Here is a 14,835-nt window from a genome sequence, read left to right as displayed (position 1 = left end):
TTGGATTTTTAGAGAGAGAAAGGAGGGTGTAACCACTCCCTTAAATCATAGGAAGTGACCATTCCAATACTGGGTATGACCGTGAGGAGAATCATGACTAATCCCTTAAATCATGGGAAGTGACCATTCCCATACTGGGTATGACCACGAGGAGAATCATAGTATTTCCCTTAAATCATGGGAAGTGACCTCTCCCATTCCTCAAGTGGGTGGTCTTGTCAAGCTTGCAGTTGAGCTTGCGTTGTGCAGGCGAGCTGCAGGCGAGCTTCCAGCTGTTAGATGAGCTTGGTCAAGCAGGAGAGCTTCCAACTGCTAGGCGAGCTTGGCCTTTAGGCAAGCCTGAATCATGCAGGCGAGCTTCAAGCTGTCAGGCGAGCTTGGCTCATGCAGGTGAGCTTCAAGCTATCAGGCGAGCTTGATAGGCGAGGTTGTGCAGGTGAACCAGTCTCATTTAGGCGAGTTTAAAGCTTTAAGCCTTTAGGCGAGCTTGGTAGGCGAGGCTGTGCAGGTGAGCCAGCCTCATTCAAGCAAGCTTAAAGCTTCAAGCTTTCAGGCGAGCTTGCTCTTCAGGCAAGTTAAACTCCTTTGCAAGCGAGCTTACTCTTCAGGCGAGCTCCAGAACATGCTACAAAGAATAGGTCATAACTTTCAAACCGTAAGTCGGAATTAGACGAAATATATATAAAAATCGACTATCTCAATGAGGCGGGACCGAAAAAACTGACTAAAGTTCAGTTTGTTTCCATTCATTTTTCCAAATTCCCTCTGGTTTGAGATATATTAGTATTTTTGTCTGTTTTGTGAAGTCAAGCATTCAGGCGAACTTGACTTTCAGGTGTGTCTGACTTTGCTTAGGTGGGCCTGACTTCACTCAAATGGACTGTTGAACTTTTTTCTTATTCTAAGTTGTTGTGCATGTATAAAGGAAATTTTTATTGCCTATAAAACCCCCTCTAAAGTTTTCAGACCTAAACTGTGTTGCATGGGATCTGGAATACTTTGGATCGTAAGACCTATAGAATGATCCCCGTTCAGACGGAGTGAGGAGCTTTCCAGCGAGCTCAGCAAAATTAAACTCTTCAGTCACAGCTAATGATCGCCAACTAGGAGTTTTAGCAAACCCTCAGCTATTAATGGGTTTGATTTGCCTTTTACCAATTATCGTTTGAATCGGGCTAGCCATACTATTCCCCTCAGTATGATGAGTTGTCGAGAAGTTTCTTATAAACTTAACGCTAAAATTTCTTCTCTACCCTTAGCTGTTCGAGGTGTTAGGTTAAGTTAATTACAACCGTTAAGCTATAATTAGGTTAGGCCATGTCGTTAAATATAACGACTTAGCCTAAAGATGAGTGACCGTGTGTATAAGTGATCGCTCGAGGGTTCGAATAATGATTCATCACTTGGTAGGTTGTCGTTCGGGAATCGATAGGACACATTTCTTGGTAGGCCTCTATCGAAGAATAATATTATTTGCGAAAGTGATGGTATTAGGATAATTAAATCGTTCAGGGACGTATGAGTATGATGACTGATTAGATAAGTAGCACATCGAATGGTAGGCTACTATTATCGATTGTTCTGAGGATATTTAGAATGCTCAGAATGGATCAAATCGTGCAGGGACGTAGGAGTGTGACCACTGATCATACAACGTCATTTACGGCAATGAAGAAGTTGACTATCAGAGGTAATCATTAACATGATAGCTTTGTGAACCCATCATTCTATTGGAGAGGATTGGAGGGGGCTTTGTCAGAGGTTTAGTGTTAACATGATGGTATTGTCATGATCAGAGAGACTTTGAGGACTTACCATCCTATTGAAGAGTATTGGTAAGTTGATTTGTCAGAGGTGTAATGTTAACATGATAAGATTGCCGCGATCGGAGAGACTTTAAGGACTTAGCATCCTATTGAAGAAGATTGATAAGTTGATTTATCAGAGGTGTAATGTTAACATGACAAGATTGCCACGATCGGAGAGACTTTAAGGACTTACCATCCTAATGAAGAGGATTAATAAGTTGATTTGTCAGAGGTGTAATGTTAACATGATAGGATTATCGCGATCAGAGCGACTTTGAGGACTTACCATCCTATTGAAGAGGACTGATAAGTGGATTATCAGAGGTGTAGTGTTAACATGACAGGATTCTCACCATCGGAGCGACTATGTAGACTTATCATCCAGTTGAAGAGGATTGATAAGTAGATTGTAAAAAGCGTAGTGTTAACATGACAGTGGGAGTGGACCCATCGTCCTGTTGGAGAGGATCGACGGGGCAAATTTGTAAGAGACTATCAGAGGTGACTGTTAACATGATAGTTTTGGGTGGAGCTGATTAATGACGAGCTTCAAGTCGTCATGACTCTATCAGAAGAAGAATCGAGATAGTTCATAGTTTTGTAGAGAAACCGAGACTAACCTTACTCCAGCGATAATCAAGATTAAAGGTAAATACGCCTTAGTCGATCTCGCAGGAGTTGAAGGATGAAATCATCTTCTGTACTGACACATTGCCCATTCGAGTAGACCGTCTCCACTATGAATGGATATGAAGTGGCCGTCGGATGCTGGTTCTCCGGTGTTTGACGCATATAAGCGTCTTCTATCATCTTTGGCCAATAGTAGCCAAGTCTTCGCAGTCGGTCCTACAGTTTAGATCTGAGTTGGCGGGCTATACAGATGCCATCATGAGCTTCTTTCGGGGCTTCTTTTGGTTTGAAGCATTGCCCCTCTGTTTTGAAGAGGGTTTGGATGAGGAAGTGGTTTCCACCACAAAGGTATCCTTGTCATCACCTCCTCGACATTCACACGGTTCTTCAGCATCCATACGCTAGAGCATACTCTCAACTTGTTCTCCTTGGCGGATTAAGTCCTTTCATGAGAAAGCTTGGACAATGCCCATATTGGATAGAATATCGATGGAGAGATTGTTCTGGTACATCTCGATGAGAGTGGCCTCAGAAACCTGATCACGGGAATGCAGTGATCGGTTCCTGGATTTCTTGACAAAGTTACTTACAAACTCTGTCTTCTTCTGCTTTACAGCTAGTAGGGTGGCCATAGATACTTTTATGTCATCGTCGAAGAATCTGGCCATGAAGAGTCTTTTCATGTCCTTCTAGCAGGTGATGGACTCAGTCTCTAATCTGTGGTACCATTCAAAAGTGACCCCCTTGAGGGTACCAATAAAAAGTCGAGTCATAATGGGATCGTTTCCTACTATATGTCCAGTTTGCACCTGGAAGTAATAAACATGTTCGGTAGGAGAACCCTTGCCATCGAACTACATGATGTCAAGTGGCTTGAACTTTGTCAGGTATGAGACCGTGTTTCATTCAACTGGATATGGTCTAATCACCCCCAGCTCGTTCCTGTACGTCTGGAGTTTTAAGGCATCGAGTTGACTTTGGAACTTGTCAAGTATTTTATCGATTGGAATATGACCCAAAGATGACGCTCCTCTAGATGACTCGGATGAGGAGTGAGAAGGAGTAGGCACCCGCTCTTTATGCTTTGATGATTTCCGTGAAGTCCGTGAAGTCCTCTCTTTCTTCTTCTTCTTGTTACTCAGAAGCTGCTCCAACATCTCCTTCATAGAGTTGATGGTTGCTTGTTGCTCATCAAATCTCATGGATATCTCATCAGGGATGTTGGTCACGTGCACTTCCGCGCTTTCTCCCTGAATAGAGCTTGAAGTTTGAGACGTTACCACTACCGTGCAATCATCATTGCCATTATCAGAGACGGGAACTAAACGTGTGTAATCAAACGGAATGGCCACCCTTGTATGGGAGCGAGTGTGTTGGTAGATACCTTCACGGTCAATGGAGAGGCTTTTCAATTCCGACAAGAATCCAGGATCCGAGGAATTTGAATTCTTGGCCTTGGACTTCATTGTCACATTTACAGTTATGGCGGGGAGCTCCACATCATCGAAAGCTCGTCTCCTGTGATGATTGGGTCTGCGGTGAGGAGGTCTTACCTCTGGCGGTTGCTTATAGAGCCTCTCGAACACCGAAGGCTTTGATGGTTTAGTACATTGGCAGTCAATGAGTACTGCTATAATAAGCCTCTCGTAGTGGCACTAAGGATTTGCCTCGTGAGTCATGTATTTGCGAGTCAAGCACTCTCTAAAATCCCCTGTAGGTTGATGGCGATAACCTACAGTTTAAGAAGGACCAACCGAGTGCTTGTGAGAGGAGGGCTCAAGAGAGCATTTGAAAGAACACTTGGAAAAATTACCGCGAAGTTCAGCATGGCGAGGCTCGCCTATTGGGTGAGCTTGCGTCTGTTGGTGAGCTCGCATGTGTCGGTGAGGTCCAGCCTAGCGAGGCTCTCCCGTTGGGCGAGTTTGGTGTAGTGCGCCTGCCTGGCGAGCTGGTGTTTTGCCTTTCTAGCGAAGGTCGGCTTGCAGACGAAGTTGGGTCGTTAGGCGAGCTCGGGCATGTTGGTGAAGTTCAGCCATCTGGCGAACTTGGACTATTAGACGAGCTTGGTGAAGTCCGTTTGTTTAAGCTTGCAGGTGAGTTTGGGCTGTCAGACGAGCTTGATGAAGTCTGCTTATTTTATGAAGCCTGCTTGAACTACAGAGTTTGCCAAATTTGGGAAGTTCGCCAAAATTGGGAACTTCGCCTGAATTGTTGAGTTCATAAGATTTGGGCAGTTCGCCAAATTTGAGAACTTTGCTAATGGAGAAAAACCCGTCTGAGTAGGTGGGCTCGCCTGATTAACGCGGTTCACCTGAATTGGGAACGTGGTCTTCAAAGTGAAGCCCGCCTGATTTGGCGAGCTCGCCTGATTTGAGCGGTTCGCCAAAATTAGGAACATTGCTCGCAGAGCAGAGCTCTCCTAAATTGTTAGGCTCTCTTAGGATACTAAGTTCTCCAGATTCTTTGCCAATGGAGCGATACCCCCCTGAGTAGGTGGGCTCGCCTGATTGACGCAGTTCACTAGAATTGGGAACTTGACGTTTGTTCTTGGAATCCTGGTTGGTCTCAACAGCCTTGGGGAGAATAGAACCCTTAGTGCTTGCTCAGGTAGATCTCTCGATATGCTTGGGCTTACTCACACACACAATCTTTCAGTGCTTACGTGATGACTTGTCGCAAGAGGAAGCCGAAGACAAGTATTCTTCATACTTTGTTTGATCGAACTTGATGAAGAGGGACTCGATGATAGTCCCCGTAGAAATCTCGTCAAACTGCACTACCACCATCTTATTTGAAAAGATGCACCCTCCTACTGTGGTCACCATCTTCTGTTTCGTCGTAAAAATATTAACTCCCGAAAATGGATTTGTTTGTATTAATAAGGATGGCTTATTACAAATTAAGGATCAACAATTATAACAGAAGCGAAGAGAATGTTCTTCTTGTTTAACGTGGGTTCTTCGGTAACGATAGGACACCTCCCTCGAATGCTTGCGTCGAGTTTGCTTCCCTTGGACGATCCGAACGAGGTTATGGGCAAGCTTTAGTACACAGTAGAAGCTTGATTGGATGAGTTCGATCAACCGAGGACAAACAAGTGCTTGTGCTTGTGGGCCGAAGATGCCACGAATTTGGTCTTCTTGAATGACTAGAAGTCTGATCTCTAAAGAACAATGTAGGCATCAAAAATTACATATAGGTCCCCGCACACGGCTCGAGACAGAGAGAAGATAATGAACATCGCTATTCGAGTCACAGAAGCTCATTTGATGATGACAAATGCATGAAGTGAGTCGACGGACCATGCGAAGCAACGGAATTTTGGAACAACAGAAACACGAATGAGCCAGGAGCTGCACATTGCTTACAAAAGACGACAAACCCCTCAGGTCCTGTTTACTCCACATGTGATTTAATCATGGAAGCTCGTAGATCTCCTTGTTAGTTTTCCAACACATCTTGAACCGCGTAATTCTGAGATCGAACGATGAAAATACGGCGAAAACGGACAGAGCGCGCGAAACTGTCTCGGCCACACCGAGACACCCACGGGTGTCCGCAGCCCAAAAATGTTAGTTTGGCAGTTTTAAGCTGTTTTTCGATCGTTAACCATCCGATTTATTTCAATTGATCTGATATCATCCAAAAACATGGTTAAGTGATTACAATTGAAGATAAGAGTGAATCGATCGTTCTTATCCGAAAACAGGGCTCCTGAAGCCTTTAAATACAGCCCCAGGGCCTTTATTTTTTCAGATCTGAAATTTTCGAGCGTTGGCGAAGCCCTGCTGAATTGGAGACTGAAGAGCCATGAATTTTAGAGAGGAGGAGGAGACTTCAGCAAATTCTTCGGCATAAAAAAGGAGAGTTTGATAGATCTGCAGCCCGGTTCTTTTCTTTGAGATTGCCCCGTTACGGTGATCTCGAGAAGAGTGGTTATCTTGCTGTTGCTGAGATAATCGCTTCGGTTTCTTGATTCCTTCATGAATCAACAAATCTTTTTATCTGATCTGATAATTTGGTGGTCCACGGATATCAACATCCCCATCACAGGCCAAGATCCCACGCAATCAGAATATCGATAAATGATCTCTGCGTTTGTTTTAACGAGAATTGTATTTTCATTGTGTAAGAGTCTTATAAAAAGACTATCCTTTTGTATTTTCATTGTAACAACTGAAGTTGTAATGAATAACTCAATGAAGAAACTAATTTTCTCGCCAAACAAGCTGGCGACCACAGTGGGAGCCAACAGCCTAACTGCCAAGGCTGTCGTGCCGCCGCCAACGATCAAGATGATGGTGAACGAAGAGGTCGAATATGAATTCGAACAGTAGAAGCTCAAGGAGTACGTCTCCTCCTCCTCCTCCTCCAGATCCGCCTCTCCTCGTAAGCAGAGCAAGGCCTCCTCCTCTAGGAAAATCCGCTGGTCTTCAAATCTGACGACCCAAGAAGACGATCTCTTCACCGCCCCTGCTGCAATTGCACCTCGTGATGACCTGACGGTGTTCGATGAAGCCAAAGCCACATATCCGAACACCGCCTCCATTAAGGAGTTTACTGTTGAAGGCATGCCAAAGTTATCAAAGAGGGCTCGTCAAAGGCGTCGTCAATGTCTCGCTCATCAGTTCGCCAAGGCTTTAGATCAAGTAGATGGACTCCGTTACCAAGCGGATCTGGAGTTTAGAAAGCACCAAGTGGCTAAGCCATCTCCATAGTAAGCTTTGCAAACCTCCTCCCAACCACCTACTAACGAATGAGTTCGTATCAAATGGAACCGTTCCACTCTTGAGGAACGCATTCAGAAGCGTCGCGTACTTTTTGCGCATGCCTAGATCCTTATGCAAAAAGCACAAGAAATGCAAAAGGAAGAGCCAGTTAAGAGATCACCGAGATCCAAACAAATTTGGAAGCCAAAGGCCAAATCAACTCCTAAGGCAAAAGCAAGCAACGTTGCTCCCCAGCCTTCGTCAACTTCGGATCCCGCTCCTTTTGCCACCCTACCTTCGGTGAAACCCTACAGTTACGTGGACCTCTCCAAATTTAGAATTCCGTTGAAGGGTCTCCTAGGACCTTTACACGAAGATCAAGGAAAAGCGCCTGTTAAGGAACGCTTAGGACCGTTGAAGGAACCCTGAGTAACCATCCAGACTGGGGGTCATACGCGACATCCTAACAAGTTAATTCCCATAACTACCCGCATGGAGATGCCTGCACAAAACCAGCAGCCCATTAAAATTTCATCCTCACACGTGTGTGATTCCAAACGTGTGACTCCTGCTAAAGCCAATAAAGTGCTACCTATTCAGAAGAAGACACACCGAACAGATGACAGCGTTCCATCTGAGGAATCAAACCAACAGTCGAATGGTTGCTCTAACTGCAACGTCGATGAGTTATACTATCGGGCTGGGGGTACGAATAAATCTTGAAAGAGAAATACCCGAGAAGCGGACTCTCACTGTTCGTGTACCAAATTTATCAGGGTAGTATTATCAACGTGTAGCTGTCCCAAGACCGCTCCACAGAGGGTCTCGGTATTTGAAAGGATCTCCACCAAAACGTCCAAGTCCAAGCCAAGGCGTTTCTATAGAAAAAGATCAGCTGCGCAAGATGATGAACTCCCAAAGGTCACCATCTATATGGTCGATAAGGAGAAGTCAACGCGAAGTTTTAATCCCCGTCATTTTTTGGACATATCCCATCATATAACTCAGTTACGCACGGGAACTACTAGGCGTAGGGACTATCGGAGGATGAATAACGGATTATCCTTGGATGATAAATCATCAGATGCGAACCCTGTCATCGCTTCTGACAATACGGTGTCTAGCATAGGACAATCCCACGAGGCGTTTATGGTCAACACCAAGCAAATGGTCAAAATTATCAAGGATGCTTTGGCTAAGCAAAAAGAGAACTTCAAGTTCGAAATGGAAATGGCTATGTTGCGAATGAGAGAGAGCATGACCAACAAATCCGAGCCTTATCGAATCAGATAGTTGAATTCAGTCGTCACCACAATGTTAGTCAAACAGCTAGTGATTCAGATGTGGATGAACACCTTAATTCAGATAACTCTCCCATTGACCAAAACGATAGGAGTAGCCACACTGAGAATAACAATGTCGGGGGTGGTCTCACCAATAATGACAACACTGGGGGTGGCCCCATTATTCCTCCTCAAAATCGACCAAGGAAGGACACGAGCGAGGATGAAAAGATAAAAGACCTCGAGAGCAAAGTCAACGCTCTGATGTCTACTCGAGAGGTGAAGAAGACTAGTATTCCGTGTCCTTACCCAAGAGAGTGGGATTCGATACCGTATCCGGTGAAGTTTAACCTGATCAACTTCACGCCATTTGACAGAAAGGGTTCCCCCACTCAACATCTAATCTACTTCAAGTCTCACTTGGGTGTGATTTCTGGGAATGAATCCCTGATGGTCTGTTCATTCGTCAGCACCCTTCGCAGAGCTGCCTTCGATTGGTACCGCCATCTCAAACCTTAAAGCATCAATAGCTGGGACGACCTGGAAAACCTGTTCCTTAATCATTTTTTTGATGATGATGCCGAGGTATCAATCAGGATACTCTTCAATGAGAAACAGGAATACGATGAGACGATCAACGACTTTGTCAAGCGCTTCTGGAATAAGGTGATGGACTGCCGAGATCCGATTATAGATAACTTCATCCTCCAAACTTGTCATAACAACCTATCCATCGATATATTAGAAGTTAAGGGAGTAGCACCATCCAATACCTGGAAAGAGTTGAAGGTGCGCGGAGAGCAGGCTGAACGCTTCCTCAGAAGGAAGAAAGCTGAAAGAAGCCAACCGACTACAAACCCTCCGAATTCGAGCTTTGTCTCTCGTGGTAAGGGGAAGGCATCTGCAACAGTTGTTGATGTTAACCAGACGTCACAATAACAACCCTAAAGATAGCAAAAGACTTCGGATCCAAGAATCCAAAAGGAGTACTCCTTCGAGGACGAAGACGTTCCAGCCATTTTAGTCCCTCCTTGAAAATAACAAAATCAAGCTACCACCTATCGCAGATCAGGAAGAAGCTGACAATACTTTGGATCCAAAGTACTGTGCGTACCACAGGAGAATCCTTCATCCTACCAAGGCTTGCTTCGTTCTCAAGAATAGCATCCAAACCTTAGTTGAAGCCGGCGTCATAAATCTCAATTAGGTTGAATGAAGACTCTGGCAAGTATAAGAGTATAAACTGCTCCTTCCGACACTCCGAAGAGTATACGAGTATAAACTGCTTCTCAATCCTCCAACAGGTATATGAGGTTAAACTGCTCCCTGCATACTCTAACAGGTATATGAGTATAAACTGTTTCCTTTCTTTCACGGGAAGTTCCTAGAGAGTGCCACTGGTATTCTTAAGGATAGCCCGGTCATCCAACTAAGTACATTGTTAGACCCAGTTTCACAGAGGAAGCTGGTGGTTGATGATTCATGTAACGGGAAGTTCTCGAAAAAATGTTACATGTAATATTCTTAGAGATAACCTGGTCATTACAAATAAAGTGATAAACACTAAACTTCCACTGTTAAAGTCCTGACATAGTACTCGGAATTTTAGTCTCCTGATCATTGACAATTGTCAAACCCCTTCGTGTTAAGTATTTGTCACTTAACACCAGGGACTCTCTTCGAGTAATTTGTATGAATCAACACTTCCACTGTAATTTGTACTCCCACTTTCACTGTCTATTTGGTCAAACCTTCTTATAGTTAGGACCTCAACCAAAATCTCCTCTGGATTCCTTCCATGAGCGAGAGGTCCACTTTCAAATTGAGTGATCAAACCTTCCTACAGTTATGATCACCTCAAACTCCTGCTTGGTCAAACCTTTCTACAGTTAGGGCCAAAATTACAATTCACTCTCGATAAACGAGAAACTCACATTTAGTTCGGTAATCAAACCTTCCGACAGTTAGGATTATCCGAATCTTTTTGATTCTCGGAGTGGAGATCCCACTCTTAGTTTCACTCTTCAGATTCTCAAAGTGGAGAGCCCACTTTGAGTTTCCTTTGCAACTGAAGATAGAATATAAAATTCTTCCTCTCCAGCATCGGGTTCGTCTTTGCCCCAAGAGAAGATATTACTTTTCAAACACCAAAATCCGTGCCTTACACGTACGGGGAATTTTATCCCGAATCCTAAGTAGGGATAAGTCAACGCCTAACACGTGTTGTTGGTTTAGTCTTTTACCGATTAAAAATGATACCAGAATCCGAGTCTGGGGACTTTTATTCCGAAACCTAAATAGGGATAAGTCAGCGCCTAACACGCATTGCCAGTTAGTTCTTAACCCTAAAAAGAACAAAATCCCATATATTCAACATTGTGGTAGGTTGTTATTCATAACACCATAATCTATGTCTCACATGCACGGGGAATTTTATCCTGAATCCTGAGTAAGGATAAGTCAACGCCTAACACGCGTTGCCGGTTTAGTCTTTCACCGATTGAAAAATATACCAGAATCCAAGTCTGGGCAATTTTATCCTAAAGCCTAAGTAGGGATAAGTCAGCGCCTAACATGCGTTGCCGGTTAGTCTTTAACCATAAAAAGGATAAAAGCCCACATATTCGACATTATGGTAGATTGTTATTGATAACACCATAATCCGTGCCTCACACGTACGGGGACTTTCATCCCGAATCCTAAGAAGGGATAAGTCAATGCCTAACATGCATTGCCGGGTAGTCTATTCCCATAAGAAAGATGAAGTCTACGTATTCAATAACGTAGCACTAAGAGAGTTAACTCTCTTAGCACAACGTTACATGTGAAAATGGGTTTAAACAATTCACATGCTAGCCTGATTCAAATGGTAATCGGTAAAGGCACATCAAATCGGTTAATGGCTGAGGATTTACCAAAAATCCTAAGTCTGTATCTGATACATGCGGCCGGGTAGTCTATTCCTGTGAGAAAGACGAAGTCTACATATTCAATATCGTAGTACAAAAAGAATTAACTATTTTAGCATAACGTTACATGCGGAACGGACTAAAACAATCCGCATGCTAGCCCGACTCAAACGGTTGTCGGTAAAGGCTCATCAAACCCGTTGATGACTGAGGGTTCGCCAAAAATCCTATGCATGTGAGAGTCATTGACGCACCAGCTTCATTAGTTGGTCTCGTGACTTGAGAATCCAACAACTTCAGGATAAGATCCATACCTGCAGATGAATCAGCTTTAATAGTTGGTCCTGCAACCTCCAACTTCAGGATAAGATCCATACCTGCAGATGAATCAGCTTTAATAGTTGGTCCTGCAACCTCAACACTTGAGACTACCACGATACCTGCAGATGAATCAGCTTTAATAGTTGGTCCTGCAACCTCAACACTTGAGACTACCACGCGTTGCAATAAAAGTCAACACCAGTCAACGCGTTGTATTGAAAAGTCAACGTCGGGCGATCCAAAACCCTAGGTTAATGCTGGTCGACGCATAACCCTAGGTCAATGCCAGTCAACGCGTTGTAATAAAAAGTCAACGTCAGGCGATCTGAAACCTTAGGTCAACGCCGGTCAATGCATAACTTTAGGTCAACGCCATTCAATGTGTTGTGATGAAAGTCAATGCAAGTTAATATATTGTGATGAAGATAATCAGTTCAAAGTCAACTCGACGATACGAACCAAAATCAACTCACCAGTTTCGATTCAAGATTTCGACGACGACCAGACGATAAACGCAGCGCCGGAACAACTTCGGTTATTTATTAAGATATTGAATAGACTGAGAATCGAAGAAGTCAAGAGTCAAAGCTAACTACAGGTCCTTTTACACCGATTGAAGGTTGGACCGATCATATCCAAAGTATTTTAGGCTCATCTATAAAGGAAACGAGGCTGAAACACTTTGAAAGGGGTATCTGTAGGCGCCAAAAATTGCCTATAGGCCCCTGCATGTGGCTTGAGACAGAGAGAAGATGATGAACATCACTATTCAAGTCACAAAAGTTCATTTGATGATGACAAATGTATGAAGTGAGTCAACGGACCATGCGAAGCAATGAAATTTCAGAACAACAGAAACACGAATGGATCGGGAGCTGCACATCGCTTACAAAAGACGAAGAACCCCTTAGGTCCCATTTACTCCACATATGATTCAATCATGGAAGCTCGTAGATCTCCTTGTCAGCTTTCCAACACATCTTGAACCGTGTAATTCTGAGATTGAACGACGAAAATACGACGGAAACGGACAGAGCCCGTGAAACTACGTTCTGGGCCTCGTCGAGACACCCGGAGGTATCTCAACCATGGCCGAGACACCCAGGAGTGTCTCGGCCAGGCCGAGACACTCACAAGTGTCTCGACCACGCCGAGATACCCATGGGTGTCCGTAGCCAAAAAATACTGATTTGGCGGTTTTAAGCTGTTTTTCGATCGTTAACCACTCAGATTTGTTTCAACTGATCTGATATCATCCAAGAACGTGGTTAAGTGGTTACAACTGAAGCTAAGAGTGAATCGATCGTTCTTATCCAAAAACAGGTCTCCTGAAGCCTATAAATACAGCCCTAGGGCCTTTATTTTTTCAGATCTGGAATTCTCGAGGGTTGGCGAAGCCCTGTTGAATTGGAGACTAAAGAGCCACGAATTTCAGAGAGGAGGAGGAGACTTCAGCAAATTCTTGGGCATAAAAAGGAGAGTTCGATAGATTTGCAACCCGGTTCTTTTCCTTGAGATTGCCCCGTTGCAGTGATCTCGAGAAGAGTGGTTATCTCGCTGTTGTCGAGATAATCGCTTCGGTTTCTTAATTCCTTCGCGAATCAACAAAGCTCCCGATCTAATCTGATCGTTTGGTAATCCACGGATATCAACATCCCCGTCACAGGCCAAGATCCTACATAAGCAGAAGACCGATAAATGATCTTTGCGTTTTTTTAACGAGAACTGTATTTTCATTGTGTAAGAGTCTTATAAAAAGACTATCCTTTTGTATTTTTATTATAACGACTGAAGTTGTAATGAATACCTTAATGAAGAAACCAATTTTCTCCCCAAACAAACAAGACTCCACCAACGGCGTGCCAGGAACAAGACGGATCTCAAGTCCAAGATGGTCTTGAGATCTCTCAAGTTCACCCTCAAAGAGGTCAGGTCCTAAGACCCTTTCTCTATGGCTACTCATGGCCTTTTATAGAGAGGAAGGAGGGCATAACCAATCCTTTAAATCATACGACGTGACCATTCTCATACTGGATATGGCCATGAAGAGAATCATGGCCAATCCCATAAGTTGTGGGAAGTGATCATTCCCATACTGGGTATGGCCAAGAGGAGAATCATAGCCATTCCCTTAAATCGTGGGAAGTGACCTCTCCCATGCTGTCACGCCCCGCTTCCCAAAATACCAGGGAATCAGAACGTGAACAAGCCTGCGACATATTAGATTGAGAAGAAATATACACTATTAATTTTTTTCTTTTCTTTTCTTTTCAATCCAATATGCTAAGCGTCTGGAAATAAATACAATACGAAGTCACAGGTCCCCGATCACAATCAGCAAGAATATAATAGACAAACTCAGAATAAATATATCATATCACAAATGAGATAACATCCGAGACATAATAATACAGGTCAAACGTGCCCTTATACAAAAACTATCTGAATGAAATACCGGAGAATATAAAAATACACTGATCAAAAGGAAATGAAGGTGCTACAAAACAAACTGAAAGGAATGACTAAGCTTCGGCTTCTTCTTCTGCTCCGTCTGCAAGGCACTCATACTGAGAATCCTCTGGCTCCTTCTAAGCTTGTTCTTCTCCTAAGTCTGACATACACCAGAGAAATTAGGTGTACGTCAGGGTGCATGGCACACGACAAGACCCCACAAAAGAAAATAGAATGAACAACAATCCAATGCGAAAAACGATACGATAACAGAAACAACAAAAGAACGTACAACTGAAATCCACAAATCAACATGAAAACACTACTAAATCATGATAACATAAAGCATCCAAAATCGATCAAGTAGCAAGGTCATGCAGCTAGCGATCAGACTAATCATCCAAGTCACAAGGGCATACACTAGATGGAATTAATACTTAAAAATCTACAACAAGAGACGTAGTACGTCGAGCGAAATAATATAAATAAGGAAACCCTCATGTATATACCATATGTCTCAAATTATAGATAATTAAATATTAATTCCGATCTATGTGTAAAAAGAAGTACAACCGGCCTATATCTCACAAGAATCATACTTAGCCAAGAATCAAGGTCATGTAACTAACTATCTCATCACTCATCTCAAATAATCAACAATCGCAATATCACTGCTCCTCAGACCCACCCCAGGCCGACGCAAGGCACTGGCGCGAGCCTGGAA

The sequence above is a fragment of the Asparagus officinalis genome, chromosome 8, assembly GCF_001876935.1.
Source record: "Asparagus officinalis chromosome 8, Aspof.V1, whole genome shotgun sequence".
Taxonomy (NCBI): Eukaryota; Viridiplantae; Streptophyta; class Magnoliopsida; order Asparagales; family Asparagaceae; genus Asparagus; species Asparagus officinalis.
Note: the sequence above shows the minus strand (reverse complement) of the source record.